Raw genomic sequence first — 15,136 nt, forward strand, 5'->3', positions numbered from 1 at the left:
CATCTGTGGTTGTACATTTCCTTTTTTGAAAGCTGAGGGCGCCGTCGGGAAAATGTTTGGTCGGAAGTGCCTTTCGTAATTTTCGCCGACGTACGGAAAAAGATGCGCTAGCACACTCGTGCTTCGAACGCTTCCCACAGTTACCATTGAAACTTTCAATAACCATTTGTTTTAAATGATTCTGGACAGAGTTGTGCGTGTGATATATCTTCAATTACCCGGAGGCCTCCGTGAGGAACTAGGAAATCTGGCGTGCAGTGGAAAGGTGAGTCTTACTCAAATTTCATTGAGCATTTGTCCGACCCGGCAACTACGTTATATACTCTCCTTTCTCTCCTTTTTAAATACAGTCCATTCGATATCCTACAGATATTTATAATAATTATCTTTCACTATTATTTGAATCTCAAATATTGACATATCATATAAATATTGATATATAATACAAGCCAAAAAGCTGAGCGTGGCCTATAAGTATTTTTAAGACGTTTGGCTCTGTCTACCCCGTAAGGGATAGACGTGACTATATGTATATACGTATAATACTACACTTTTTTACAATTATACACTAAGTATTTCATCTGCAATATAAAAAGGAAAAGTTTTTAACTTAAAAAAGTTTTTTGAGCATGAAAGGTGTAAAAATAGAAGTTAAATCCTACGTCCTTCTTTCTATCTATAACATTGGTTATGTAACCAAACCAGATAATTGGTTTAATTTAATAGTAGGAGTGGGCCCTACAAAACTAATGAATATTTTATATGGATAGATAATTTTTGATGGAATTCAGATACAGAGCATCTAGGTCAATAAAATTATCTGCGACAGCAAGAATATAGCGTTTGAATGAAATGATTTAGTATGACAGGAACATTTAACATCAATTTTCAAATTTCAAACAGAATAAAAAATGAGATTAAAAAACTAACTTGAGATTAAAAACTAGCTTTTGTGTTATGACTGAAGTATATTTTCCAGAGTGCATTGAAAATGCCTTTCAGTCTACATGTTATCAGGCTCAATTTTAGAATTTTTGGGTCTTGACAAGAACGAACTTTCTAGAAGGACCTCGTTGTAAGTTAGCTTTTGGCTAATTGTCTTTTATTTATTTCTAAAATACTGCTTTGCTAAAAATAATACCATTTCTCTTAATTTTTTATTCTATACGATATAAAACAGTAATTTCGTATGTGAAGTTAATAAATTTGAGAGTAATTATCACTTCAATTTATACCATCAAGTGTAGTATACTTATGTAGTTGAATATTTTTTGGCGATTTGAAAAATTAATGTGAATCAAGTAATACAGCGTATATCTGAGTATGAGGTAGGTTCACTGTGAAAACTTTTCAGAATAATTTCATTATTATATTATCATTTAAATGCTAACTAGCAAACCCGGTGCTTAGAAGTGCTGAAAATGTAACTAGAAATACGACGTATCAGAGATATGTTTATCTATCGTATTTTTACTAAGACTTAATTGAATATGTTAATACTCCTAATCCATTAAGTCGGCAAAACACGTTTTTTGGTGCGGTTGCTACGGTTCGCCGGCGCGCAGATCACGGAACTTCGCAAGGGCGCTTCACTGCTCTGTTCACCAAAGAAATATCCACTCTTACAAAACAAAACATTTTGCATTAATTATAATTATTAAGATCCCTTACTAGCCATGAGTGTTCAGATTAAAATAATACTTACGAGTATGACAACATACTTATAACTTATAATTGTACTTAGTTAGGTACACACTATTATTTCTACCTACTTACATATTTTTGACCTATTCGTTACCTATTTATATCTTATCCACATAAATCAAAACATTATCTTATATCAAGTTGTATCCAGTTATTCAATTGAACACTTGCTATGTAACGACCGTTTGATTAAAATTCGCGCCAAGTTTAACTACGTTGCTCGTTTTTTAACTATATCTACAGCGATGCTAATCTATTCATCCGGAGACCCACTATATTGCTGATATTCGTATTATTTGATTATGCCTACTACTTTTATCAAAGATTCAATCTGTCAAGATTTCATATCAATTGTATTTTATCGAAAACTTTCAGTTAATCGCGAATTGAATGCCTTCTGGCCGGCAATCTATCAATGGAGTCTTGGCGAATAGGAAAGCAGTATCACGTGATGACGATGATGTATGATTGGTGGAAGGTAACGCGATATTCTATTTTTAGCGGTCAGAATATGCGCGCGCCGGGTTTCCATGTGTGCGTTCCGCGTCGACGGCAAGCCGGTACGGCGGGCGTGTGTGCGTGTGTTGTCGAGGCGCGCGCAGTGTTTACCGCGCGGCTCTCTGGCCGGCAGCGCTCGCATTCACGTGTTTGTCGTGCGAAATCGAGTTTTCCGGCGGCTGTCGAGCTGCATTAACGTCCCATGGTGTTTTCCTTCCAGTTTATTGGTGCTAATTCGTGCCGGATAACGATAACATTCGGGGGCCAGGCCGTTTTTAAGCGTACATTCGGCGCGGCTCATAAAAATTATAGGTGTTTTTGGCGGATGCGATGAATAAATTTTGCAAATCGAGTCGTAGTGTCGAAAAGGCTTGTGAGAGCTATGTTTTGATCCGCCGGCGTTTGGTGGATGTGCCGGGTGTTGCGGACGCGGTCTGCCTTGCGGTGCTTATCTTGATCTCTGTGAAACTCCGGTTGTGCAGGCTGATCGCGCAGTGGGCGCTCGTGCCTGGCGACCACACTAATATCACCAAGGACCTTTTGGAGAAGCGCTTTTCTGAAGCGAACGTATGCTAAGGTAAAATTTGGTTGTCCTTGGCTTGCGACTGCGCAAAGTTGGTCCGCAACTGTCTTCGCTCTTCACATGTCACTGCTAATTGATCATCTTATTAACTTCAGAATGTTTTACTCTTAAGTGCTTTCTGTCACGTGAATGCTTTCAGTGTTTTCTTTCCTAATCGTCTATAATGTTCCACATCTTTCAGTATAATTTCATTTTCGTTTTCTTATTAACTGTAACTAAACTAGTTTCCTGAAAATCTGTTGTGCAGCTGTAGCCGGTAATAACTCTCATAGTTTATGATACCTATATTGTCACACCATAAATATTTGGGGCGCAATTTATTACGTTCCAGAACTTGGCTCTGTCTCAATTTCAGACAATAGGGCTATTTAGTTTTTGTCTATAACATCCTTTGAGAACCTACGCATATGATGCCTTGATATCGCTCTGAGATTCATGTATCTTAGTTTCTGCATCTGACAGTTCATTAGTACTGAAATGGTCTACTTTCTTCTTAATCATTTTTTGGGTTATCATATCAATCCAACCTACCGATCGGGTAGTTATGTCTTTATTTGAATGAGTGAGTGTCTGATAATATAGTTGTTATGTGAATTAATCCAAATTCTTCATTTTAAATGATAACCAGAAACAATACGAAATGTTATATGGTAATAAATAAAACATCAAATATAGCTTTTTTTCATTGTAGTTAGTTCCTTTCCTTAATAACATCAAATGTTAATAAAACTGTTGATAAAACTTTTCAATATGATAGATCATCCAGTTCTTCAATTAAATAATTGGTTTTTATTATTAAAAAGTTAATTTCAATCCATTTTGCTTGTTTTGATTTATAACTTTATGAAATACCTACATAAAACTAGGTTATACGGCTACATTTAAAAATATTTTCAAAAAACGTTGCTTATGCGATTACGACCTTAACGTGATATTTTACTGTTATGTTTATAAAGTACGGATACTATACATTTTTTAATATTAAATACTAGTAAGATTAACATCGTTTAAAACTATATTTACATTTTAAAATAATATTTACAACGCATAATTTACAAAGCAAATAAATTAAAACATAATCTTAATGATTTTGATAATATTCTCAATTACTAAATTGTTTTGAAAAAAAAGCCTTACAATAATGTTGCTTTCGTCTACTGGCTATATATGGATATTAATGTTGAACCACTTTGAGATTTAAGGCTTGATTTAACGGGAGAACGCCTACGATAGTAACTTTTTATTATTAAAGGAGAATTATATCGATCGTAGAGCAATTTAAAAGCCATTCTTATCAATTTCTCACTGAATCTTAAACTTTTGATTGCCTTGATGAATAAGCATTAAAAGCGTAGAAACTTTTTTATGTTAAGTTATATAAAAATGTAAATTGTGCGTCTTTGTCAAATATAGCCTTAAGCCTTAAAGCTAATAGTCAGGAATACATGATGCAAGTAACAAGCCGTGAAAACTTGGCAATGTTTCTATGGTTGGCTGCTCGCCCGACTCCTACCAAAAAATTAAGCTAGTTCAAAAGATAAAAAAAACATATGAAAATTACAAATTCGTATTATGTAAATTACTCAACATACAAATATAATAACGCATTACGGAATTGAATATGAATGGGCTGCCGCCTACATGTAGCGTGGTTTTTAAACACAACCGGACAAAAATAATCGTTTTAACAGTGCACCGAGCGACCTCGGTCTCGATAGAGGTCACTTGATAAACTCGTTCGGAGACGATTCGAAAGAAAAGAAAAAGTCTGCAAACTACTCGAAAAAACACAAGTGATCACGATGTGACAAGTTGATGAAAATTTTTCGATGGTTTGCAGTATTTTTAATTATTATTATCACCACTGATTTTTGTGTATAAGTCTGAAATTGAAATGTGAAAATAAATGAACGAAAACTTGATGCCATATGTGATAACTTTTTGTTGGAGAAACAAAATATATTAATAAAAGCACTGATGCATATGTTGAATATATACAATTCGGAGCAATAATTAATGTTTCTGAAGAGCACGTATATAACAGACTTAGAGTGCACACATCCGCGATAAGAAGCATTCAGCAGCACCGCACACGACTCCACAAGGCCTCCACACAACTGAATGGATGTTAATTAGTATGTTTGTTTTAACACTTCCACGTTCGTGTATACGCCTGCATACCGCCACAGTCTGTTACACTGTTCTGCATAACAAATCCTTACAATTAAAGTCGCCGATTAGACACAAATAAATTGGACAATTGAAATGTTTTCCCAAACAAAAGTAAAACCATTACGCGTATCTACGTAAGTTTAAGTTTCAGAGGAATAAGGACAATATAGTATACGACATACAGTTTCCTTTACTTCACACATACATATATGCGTTTGGTTAGAGCGGTCGTGAGAATAATATGTTCAAACTTTTGTTATTTTTTATAGAAACTACAGCACTTAATCACTTCCTACAGCTCAAAGGGCGGAAGTCATGCGTTTACAGAAATAATAAATTAACGCATTTGGTGTTTCAAAATGAAGTTCTTTAGTGCCCTTGACAGAAGGTCAATTGGGCGTCTACATTTGGAAGGAACTCATTGCGACACGCATCTTAACATTAACTAACCACTGTTTGTTTTTTTTTACTGTGTGTTCGGTAATTTTCGAGTGCTTGTGGAACATTTGAAGTAGGCATCGAAGGACAACATCGGCGCCTACGCATGGATTCGCACACAATGCAAAGATGGCAGCTCAATTGGTTTTTGTTGATTCTGACCCTAAGCCTAAATTTAAAGGCTACAAATCTTACACAACATGAACTTTTGAAAATTCTAGTACTTAATAAAATAGCTTCAATAAAATATTGATAACGTTGTATTACTTTCTAGATATTATACCTTTTAATTGGCAATTGGAGTTTAATATCATCTTTAAATTATCTTTGAACGTAATGTACTTTGGTATTTCCCACGTATCTAGGTAATTAAAATATCAGTAAGACGTCTACATTCCAGCAGTATCAAACAAAAGATGAAATATTTAAGGTATGTCGAACATACTCATGTCATGTTTCTCAAATTCATTGTTTGAATTATTTTTAACACATATTCTTGGAAGCGCAATTCAAAGGTACTAACAAATATAAAAACTACGCTTGATAATGTGATTGATCAATAAAACAATAACAAATTATTTGTATACCTTAATGCGAAATATTGGTTAATTTATTCATCTACACAACAAAGTCATCATTATTCTCTGCCCAAATAAAAATTTTAAGACTGAAAATGTTTTAAAGATTTTCAAACATAGGTACTTTCTACAAATGGCTAATGATGAGTAACGAAACAAGATTTATTGGTGATAATAGTAATCCGAAGAGTTTATTTTATCGGGTGTAAGAAAGAATTTCCGCAAAGACAGCAAAAAACTAAATTTGCAGAAAACTTTGTCGTTACCTAGCGCACATGCGTTAAGTTTATATATGTATAAAAGATATCCATACAATATATGTATAGCGAAGTAAACGGACTCTCGGATAATGCTGTTTACCGACGTTCAAAGCCAATATTTGAGATCTCACAAACGGGTCAGGCGGAGACGCTGGACGGCCATTTGCAACTGCAAATTTTCCGAGATAAAAATAATCTAGGGGAGTTTTATCAAGATTAAGTGATAAAGATACGACTAATGAATTAGTGCGCAGCTTTAAAACGAAGGCTAATGAAAGACATCCCTAATGGGATCTTATTGTGTGTGTGTATGCTTGTGTATGTACCTATTATTTGTTAATAAAATTAAAATTGAGGTAGTGTGTAGAATACAAGGTACTCGTATATACTGTGATTCTCATTAGTTTTGATAAGCAAGTACTTATTGAGTCCAAGCCTAAAATAAGAACTCTAAAGTATAGAGTTCTAACACTGGATCTAGTTTAATAAATCTTTAGAATTTCTTTCTGTCACCTTTCATTTTCAAAAAAAACATTCATTGAAATCGATGGAATTTCACCTGTCTTATATACATATATGGCCACACCCCCAGCAAGGTATAGATGGAATAAAAACATTCCTTTATCGATAAAAATACGACAAATCTAGATTGCCTTATACGTGATCTGATGACAATCGATCACTTACGATTATAATCGTGTACATAACATATCTAATCGGAATTGTCTGTGTGTATATCTGATTTTATCACTTAGTTTTGAATAAACAAATTTCAACTTAATTTCTTACAAATCTTATGAGAGCTTAGTTTTTATGATTTTTTTTATATAAATAAATATATGGGTTGGTGAGTAAAGTAATGAATGTTATATTGGTGTTAAAAAATATTGAAATCATTCAATCAGCATGTTCTGTAACTACTGACGGCGTAATTATTTGATTGGCAGCCTAAAACTAGGTACTTGAACCGGGTTCAATCTCCGAGCGAAAAAATAATTGAGCTGTTAGTCGTCAATGCTTCAGTGGGCTGTTTTTATGTATGATACAATTATAGTTTTAGGTGGTATGGTAAAACAACTTGATAGAAGTTGTACTCCCTTATAACAACGCTGTTTTTATGTATCGTGTATGCTAGAGCTAGTTGTTCATGGTATGCTAAAACAACATTAAACTTTGACTCGCGCGCAACCTGAACAGTCAATGTAGACCAAAATTCTCACCTTCACAGCTAAATCATTAGAACATTATATGCTGAATGGTTTGGAAAATATTTTTCCTTTAGGTTGATAGCCTGACTCCAAGCAACTTTGAAAATTGTAATTAGTACTTAGTGTTCATCTTTTGCAACAGTCTATGTTGCTTCTAGTTGTTCTGCTCGTCATTGTGTGACTATAATGATAATGTTAAAATTATGCGAAAAACAGTGTTCACTTGGACGAAGTCTCGGGCAGATGCTGGTAGTGACCTGAGTCTGCGCAGTAATCAGGTTACAGGTCGAGCGAGGAATGCGCGCTTCTTATTGACGCGTTCAATGTAGTGCAATCCATTAGCCTTGTTCGCTATTTAGAGGATTCCTGTCAAATTGTTTATAACAGTCATTAAATAGAATTATATTATGTTATAAATAACTCTTTGTGTTTCGGTTACCCATTGCTAAACTTTATTTCATTTCTATAACAGAAGTTCTCAGGTACTAGAGGTATATCTAAAGATGGTTCGGTAAGACTATATAGATGCCTGTCAAAATACTTTACTATAATAGATAAGAGAGAGAGTTACATATCAACAATAGCCTAAAGATTTTTTTTATAATAACAATGGCCCATATATGTTTCACCCAAATTTTTTAAAGATGTAATGAAGTTTAAGAGGGGAATACCCGAAATATCTAAAAGTGGGGTACAAATTTATCACTTTTGGACGTCTGCTTCATTATCATATTATAAACATTATTGTACGTATTTTCAAGTTTTTTATTTATGTGGTGCTAAATTAAACGGTTTAACGAAAAAAACTTATATATCAAGAGGTTTAACTAAAGCCTATTGATAAGATTTCGTGTGATATAGGTAATATTTAGCATTTCGAATGACCTTGTGTTCCCAAAATTAATATTAACGACTTTGTACACGAGTTAGGTAATTGAACAGTCAAATTACGTTTATTTAAATTTATACGCAGTAGACATCGGTACCTATACTATGCAAAACATTATGTTGTTGTCATGTGTAGTTTAATTTAAATGGCCAAATAGATATCGTAAGAGGTCCTTCCAATTTGCATGTTCCTTTGCACAAGGTTAATTGCTCCTAACAGCATAGGCCTGACCCCGTAGGCAATTCGGCAATTCACTAAATCGCAGGCTATTTCATCAGCTCTCAAGGTCGAGAGATGCATCGTCTGAACTAGGTCGAATGATAACTGCATATCAGGTGCCTTATGTAAGGTTCCAATAGGAGCGAATTTCGTGTGTTAATTTAAGCGATAAACCTTCTCTGTATAAAGTCGTTAATTCTGTAATTATCGTCTCGTCTACACATCAAACACACCGCCTGACGCGGCGACAAACACGCACTGTACCGCCGTCCATGATAGAATGGCCTAATGATGTTTGCTCCTGTTTAGGGCTCCCATTATTTATAGCGTGTAAAGTGATTTATAAAATGATAATGCAACAGGTAAGCGAAAAATAATTTTATATGGACAGGTTTCGCGACGTGGACAAGTTGAATATGTTAGACGGAGATTTATGTAAGCACTTGAACTATTAAAGCTGCATTCAGTTCAAGAGTTTATGGGCAATTTACTTGGTTATTACAAGTCATTCTAATTGAATTAATTTTGTTATTAAAAATAAATAATAATATGCAATCGTAGATTATGTTGGTATTGAATATATGCATTTCATACGTTTATTACGATGCCATTACGATGCATTCAATATAATTCTATAGTGAAAGAGATATGTAGTAAAAACTAATGACGGTAAATAGTTTAAACAAAAAATTGATTAGGAGTAGGTATTTTAGAAGACAAGGTGGTCGGCTCTATCGTAAAAGCTTAAAAACGACACGGAAAATTAGAAATTAACTAGGTTCTTGTAATTGTCAAAACATTCTTAGTTTTACATACATACATACATAAAATCACGCCTCTTTCCCGGAGGGGTAGGCAGAGACTACCTCTTTCCACTTGCCACGATCTCTGCATACTTCTTTCGCTTCGTCCACATTCATAACTCTCTTCATACAAGCTCGGCGGTTTCGGGTACTTTTGACCTGACCCTTTACCAGGACGTCCTTAATTTGATCAAGATACGTTCGTCTAGGTCTTCCCACTCCGACCTTTCCCTCCACACTCTCCTTGTATATCTGCTTAGTCAATCCATTCTTAGTTTTCCTTATAATTTTATGTCCAAGATAATAAATTGACCGACTTTGATGCATCAATTATACATATTTAATTGGAAAGTAACTGGCCGTCGCGTTGATAGTAAAGTAAAGCTCCGCCAAGTGACCGAGGGGTCGAGATAAGGAATGCCAATTGCCAACAATTTGTCGGCAGTATAAACGATTGATAAAGAGCGTGGTGGTCTTACGGTTAAGGTACAGAACAGGACAAAAAAGCGTGATGGGTTCAAATCTCACCGCGGCCATGTATACTTATAATATTTCTGAGTGATGTACATTCGTTTGTTTGCTAAAATTTTGTCATACGCTGAGGGAAAACATCGTAGAGAAACCTGCAAATGATGGCGTGTTACTATGCTACAAATGTTGTGGAGGTAAAACAGAGTAGCTTCATGTGAAATCTGATTAACCAAATCCAGAATCGTGATTATAGGCATTCTCCGGGCTTCGCGGTATATACTGGTGATAAATGTTTGTAGGTACTTATAAATCATCCCATTGTAAATGATATTTAACATAGCTTTTAGCCTAAGCTTCCTGCCCGAGTAATTTTAGTTTTACATGTTAACAATATTTTTATGACCAACATATAAAAATTATCATATTTAAAAAATAGCAAAAACATAAAAACACAATCTCTAAATATTCAATGAATTAAAACCCTTTATTGGAAACATTGTACTACCCATGGTGGTCTTGAACTTGATTAAAACAAATGAATTTATTTTTGTTGAATGAAATTACTTTTAATATACCTGTGTCCCAAATTTCCGAGAAATCATTTTAACGGTCTGGGCGCTGACAATAGTCATGAAAAAATTCCATTTTCAAGTGTATAAAAAAGTCATGATCTTTTTACTGTATGCACACTTCAATTTCAAACCAAGACCTTTTAAATCAGTCTTAGACTTGAATGACGGTTTGACTCTAATAAATCTTAAGTATGTATTTCTAGAAACGTGATAATCGTGTCCAGGTGTGTGATTGAAAACTAAACTTGTCATCAATCGGAATGATTTGACGTGTGGTTAATTTTTATACTTATTGGATTTTTATTGTGAAGGTTATACTAATCACGCATACACAGTGTCCTGTCATACTGTAGAAAGATAGACTGTTTATTGCTTGAAATAATAACTGTTAAAATTAATGAAATTAAAATTGTTTGGACCTATACTTACCTATACCAAAAAGAAGAGTATTTTTACTGTAGTAAAACTACTGAATGAATTTAATTCTATCACTATCTGAATTTCAAATCCGTTAGTAAGCTATGCAGCTGACCGTGGCCTTGTCTTTTCCAGACCAATAGGTTCTGTCTACCTCGTAAAGGATTTAATTATGTCATTGATATTATGTTAGTATACTTAGGGGTATTTTTAAGGATATATATATAATTTGTGCATGTATTAGAAATGGTTGAAATCCGTATTGATTATTAGAAACTTGGGTGCGTCTTATTACATGTAGTATATTGTACATTACTATGGGGTTTTAACATCACTATGAACAATATATTTTTAAAACTTGTAGGTAGAGAGAGCCTCGGGCCACATTTGCTAATGGGAACTTTAAATAGTTAAGAAATAGCGGAAATAGCTAAAGGTTTTCTTGTCTATAAAATAACTGTATTGCTTAATATAATAATAATAAAACATTTCATTTTAAATATACGGTATATTGCTGAAACCAATTCATAATATTAGGTATAGACAGGTAAATAATTAATAAATTTATCATTGAAATTTATTGTATTGTTTGCAAATTAGAGCAAAACTAGTATGAAATTTGACGCAACTTTGAATAATTAGACAACAAATCCTTTATTAATAGACAAAATACGAAATAAAGAAAAAAAATTCAAAGAAAGAAAGAAATAATTTCTCTCAGATCTCTATTCAGGAGTAGGCGGTATAAAACAAAAATTTTATGACCTCAAATTTTCTGAGCCCTACAAATCATTATGGTATGTGGGAGTTACCACGGCTGATAGTTGTATCGAGTGTTGTATAATATGTTATGTTGAACTCACCGTATATATGTTAATGGTATGTTATTGATCACCGCCTTGGCAGGTTAAGGTTAAGATGAGCCTAACCCACTCCTTATCTTATTCAAATTTAAATCTATTCGATATCCGGATATATGACGAGTTTATTAGACGTTGCTTCATAATCTGCTTATTTTTTAATCATAAATTATATTTTAATTTAATTATGTGCGACGTCTTTTTCGTTATTTAAAATCTCGAGTGTTATAATATATGCTATTTTATATTAATAAAGTTTGTGTGTTTTAGTAATTCAAAGTACCTAATATGTAATTACTTTGAAAATGGGCACTTATCAGCGAAATTTGTTTAACATACCCATATAATGATAACCTCTTTGGGGAAAAAGTACCTAAGGTATAAAAACTAATCACGATTACTACAAAACAAAATTTAAATAAATATTTGAGCTTTTATCAGTTGTTGTAATTACTCGAGTTTCTTCACACATAAATTCTACCCATCACATAATATTTGAATGAGGCACGGGATGAATGTGGCCTTGCAGTCTCTTCCAGCTTGTTGGCTCTGTCTACCGCGTAAGGAATCGATACGGTTGAGATATAAAAAACTCCGAGCTAATAAAAATAAGAATCATAGGTGTTTATGAATAAGCAATAAGATATGAATCGGACACCTTATTTTGAAATGATTTTTGTGATTTAATTAAGATAACATATTTTATCTGTACCACTTACACGGTAATTATTACGTCACATTTGGATCATATTCAAATAATCACTATTTAATTGGTTTACATATATTTAATGAGTTATACTTAAGTGATAATAATTTTATAATCAATGTCATCATCTTATGAAAAATCATCGCGGGCTTATCCTGTAACAAATACGAAAAAGATTCAAGTTATGTATTTTTTTATGTAAGTACCTATCTTATGTTCAAAAAATCATAAATTAATAAAAAAAATAACTGGCCCTGTCAAAACAGCGAGGCAGCCTAATTTAATTAGTGTCTCTAGGGCGGCTGCCTCTTTCCATTTCGCTAGTAAGTACATTGTGGCACGCTATTTTCTAACTAATTAACTTCATCAACTAAGTATATATTTTTCGTTTACGCCTATTTACGTTTCAGTCATATTTTATTCTCATTTTATTTATGACTAACTTTTGCGCAGCGCTTCGCTCCCGTGAGAATTTCCAGAAAAAAGTCGCCTATGTTACTCCTGAAGGTATCTCTGTGCCAAATTGCGTCAAAATCAGTTTAGTAGTTTTTGAGTTTTACAAACAAAAATCACAATCTTTTCTCTTTGTTATAGTTATTTGTATGGATTTAAACTTTTTTTTTTTATTAATTGAAGATGGAATTAATTAGACGTATTCTTGTACTTGTGTCATAAAGTGGTCTAACCTAAATTCTGCATTTATACTCTATCGTATTGTCCCAAAGAGTTCTGAGAATTCACAAAGACAGCGCACGCACAGTAATACCTCGCATATTTTATAGCGGCTAATTATACGTTCCAAAACATTAAATCTGTTATCTAATGTTACATAATCATAGTTGTGTACGTCACATTACAAAACTCTGTGTTTCTTAAATGTGGGGTTTTAAAGACTTTAGCTCACACTTTTCATGGAAATAATATCATGATTATGGCAATTTCCGAGGTAATTTAAGAAATCGTCAAAAACTAAATATTGACAATGTAGCGTTTCAAATAGGTATCCCAATTAGTCTCTCTTAAAGTTTTTTTTTTTTTCAAGATTTCATAATATCTCTTTTCACAAGGTTTATTATCTAAGCCAAATAATAGTGCAGTAGTATGACAATTTTTCCTCTTACTACATTGTAGATACTTCTTATAATTTTAAGTTGTAAAAAATATGTATGTATGCACCAGGTGGAACAAAAGTGTATTTCTTGTAAGAAATTTCAAAGTCAGTTTCAAAGAAGTATATGCGTAATCCATTTTCATGATTTTTTTTCTCACGATGTGACCACGGAAAAACGTGTGAAAAATAATTGCTTTTTTTTGTTGCAGGTAAATTAATGTCGACGAACAAAAACATTAAAAAATTGTGATAAAATAACTATGTGAGTATCTGTTGTAAATATACAAGTGTGAAAAGCCTTTCCCTTGTATTAGGAGAAGAATTATAAGTTTTTTGCAAGATAGCAAGAACAAAACAAAATAATTGAATTACCTACTGAAATAAAGCAAGATCTTAGATACCTACTAGTATTCACTTATGCACATATTAAATAAGTAGGTACTATGAACATATACGAATAAGTGGCTTTTAAGAATAATTTTCTTAATCATCTCAGGCATATCAATTTAATTCAAAATCGCTGAACATGAAATATGACATAAGATTCTAAATCTAGATCAAATGTAGTAAATTTTAGAAAACATATCGTATTTGCTGCACCAAGTCGTAATAAAACAAAAATACCTAATGGGCCTTGGCGTTTCGTTTTAGTGTATGTCAGACCAAGCGGCGTGGCTTGTGTGACACCCACTGGGCCCACATCTGTACGAAAACATGACAAAATTCTATCTATGCTAATAATAATGGTATCGTTTGCCTATTTCCTGTGACAAAAACAATAAGAAGAACACTCCCACCTAATTTAAAACATCTTAGTAGGTATCGCTCGTAAGAATATTTCAGAAATAAAGTAGGATTTATACTTTATCAGTAGGTACTATACTTTGATAAGGCATAGGGTTATCTTCCTTCTTTCTTTAACTCAGCGATTAGCCAGAGAGACAGAGACTCAAAGACAGAGAGAGAGGGATGTTAAAGCAGATGCATTGTCAACGGTCTTGAATAGGGGGGCAGACCAGCATTTAAGCAATTTGATCATTATTTTGCCCATCATAATCTTTTTTAACCCTTAGCTCTCATTCGAGTTCATTATATGATTTTCTACTCAATCGATTTATATTTAAGGGAAAATTTTGCTCAGTAGTGTACCTAATGGTGGGTAACAATATTCCGTCTTATCTCGCAATATTTTTTTTATATTAGGACCATTAGTTAGAATAATAATTATATATTTTTTTAACAAGAACCGCCAGAATCATTCTTCTAAAAAAGAATGAAAATACATACCTATTTATTGATTTTTTCTATACTTATTTTGATTAAATTGACAATGTTATAATGTGGTACAGTTTGCTGCGGGCTTTGCTATTATTTAATTCACAAGATGGTTTTTGAAAGAGAGATTGGAGATGTGCCAAAGCTATTGGACCAATATTAGCTGATATATATCACCGACTCTTTCCTATATTTCTATGTGTATGGAAGGTGTATTGGTCTTAGAAACGAGGGCAATGTGTTTCATCAAGATGTCAAATATACTGTAGTGTTATTTCATTTTCATATATAAACACTCATTTTTATATGAAAGTATATCATTCATCTCACAAAAGAAATATGTGCAAGAATATATTCTGTTTATTTTAAAAT

The 15,136-nt window shown here is 33.2% G+C and overlaps 1 protein-coding gene across 1 annotated transcript in view; it reads left to right on the forward strand.

Moving 5' to 3' along the window:
- Window positions 1–2,278: 2,278 nt before the first annotated feature.
- LOC106138060 (activating transcription factor 3) overlaps window positions 2,279–15,136 on the forward strand; it is a 48,274-nt gene continuing 35,416 nt past the window's right edge. The window contains exon 1 of the mRNA XM_060948043.1: window positions 2,279–2,779. The gene's annotated coding sequence lies outside the window, so the exon portion shown is untranslated. The remainder of the gene's footprint in view (window positions 2,780–15,136) is intronic.

Source organism: Amyelois transitella, chromosome 15, assembly GCF_032362555.1.
Source record: "Amyelois transitella isolate CPQ chromosome 15, ilAmyTran1.1, whole genome shotgun sequence".
NCBI lineage: Eukaryota > Metazoa > Arthropoda > Insecta > Lepidoptera > Pyralidae > Amyelois > Amyelois transitella.